Source organism: Macrosteles quadrilineatus, unplaced genomic scaffold (genome assembly GCF_028750875.1).
Source record: "Macrosteles quadrilineatus isolate MER2022 unplaced genomic scaffold, UCM_ALF_1.0 Scaffold_6__1_contigs__length_79288215, whole genome shotgun sequence".
NCBI classification, from domain to species: Eukaryota; Metazoa; Arthropoda; class Insecta; order Hemiptera; family Cicadellidae; genus Macrosteles; species Macrosteles quadrilineatus.
Window position 1 is genome coordinate 33,764,051 of NW_026542599.1, and position 1,412 is coordinate 33,765,462.

The following is a 1,412-nucleotide window of genomic DNA, read 5'->3' on the forward strand; positions in this document are numbered from 1 at the left end:
TTCCCCGACACCGCCACCCTGTACTGTCTGTACAAGCACAAGTAGAGATGACATTACAAGCAGCGAGGGACTTGTCCATCCTACACCGCGGATAAATCCCATAGGCAGTTTGTAAACCGAACAGGCATCTAGCGTTGTCAATAAACTTCTCATGTGCAATCTCAGGGAAAGTTCATTTATCTGTGGACCGATTTTAAAACGTTGGTGCATCTGGTGAACAAAGTGGCACGTTTTTAAACTATAAAAAACGTTAAACTCTTTCAAACCAACGCACAACATAACGCCTTTTATTTGTTGCAGAGACTAAAGTTTTTCCAAAAGATTGCAAAACTCATTAGTTAGTAGATACAGTTTCTTTAGTTGAATATCATTAATTAGATATGATGTAAAACAGAAATGTTTATTTGTTTATTGAACGTATGTTACCTTATTGCCTCTGTTCTTGTAGAAAGGTGTTAAATCCTCCAATATATTTCGCCACAGTGTGTGGGCATCATCATGGATATGAGAAGATCTATTTACACAGTTTATATACACACAGTTTATATACACATCACCTTGTAAATAGATCTTCTCATCTCCCTGATGATGCCACCACTGTGGCGAAATATATTGGAGGATTTAACATCTTTCTACAAGAACAAAGGCAATAAGGTAACATACGTTCAATAAACAAATATTCTAGTTCTTGTCACTGGGAAATACATCAAATAAGAAATGTTTAATCACAATTTATACTTCAGAGAAATTTGTTTATAAGGTAGGGGCCTACGGCTGAACATTTTATCACCAGGTATTTTAACAATTTAGTAGTCTGTTAAGTTATTAAGCACCACCATCTATCGGACATATTCTACTCACGCATGAAGAATATTTTCTTCATCGTCCACATCCGTCTTGAATTAGAAAATATGAAATAAAAACAATTTCCTCCAAGAATGACATCCAGCCCAATCATAGAGACATGTCACGTAATTATTCTCGACAGATCTAATTGTTGCAACACATGTCCTGGTCGTTTCTAGAGTTGTTCATTATTGCCTTAGCGCGATATCAGATCATTAGAGAGAACAGCTCATTGACGGGATCAGCTTTTGGTCTGATTGTGTCGTTGTCAACTTTGTCGCTGTCTTGTTGAGTTTTATAATGTGATACAACTGTAACAGACGTGGCTTGGAGTGAATGTGACTTGCGTAACACAATTATAGATTTCCATCCTGAACGATGAAAAAGAAGACGATTCTAAGAGTCTACATTAGAAGGTTGCGTTGTGATCGATATTATTTCTTGTTATTTCAGCAAAAATATTTTCACCAAATATCATGCATACAATGTCATTTATCCTTTGGCATGCTTAGCAAAGTCTGTAGAATATACGCTCAAGTAGGAGAGCAACACATAGTCGACATTAG

General features: G+C 36.5%; 1 protein-coding gene across 1 annotated transcript in view; it reads left to right on the forward strand.

The window, feature by feature from the left end:
* The first annotated feature begins 636 nt into the window (after positions 1-636).
* The window catches only part of LOC128996423 (coiled-coil domain-containing protein 124), a 463,618-nt gene continuing 462,842 nt past the window's right edge, over positions 637-1,412 (forward strand). The window contains exon 1 of the mRNA XM_054421749.1: positions 637-654. The gene's annotated coding sequence lies outside the window, so the exon portion shown is untranslated. The remainder of the gene's footprint in view (positions 655-1,412) is intronic.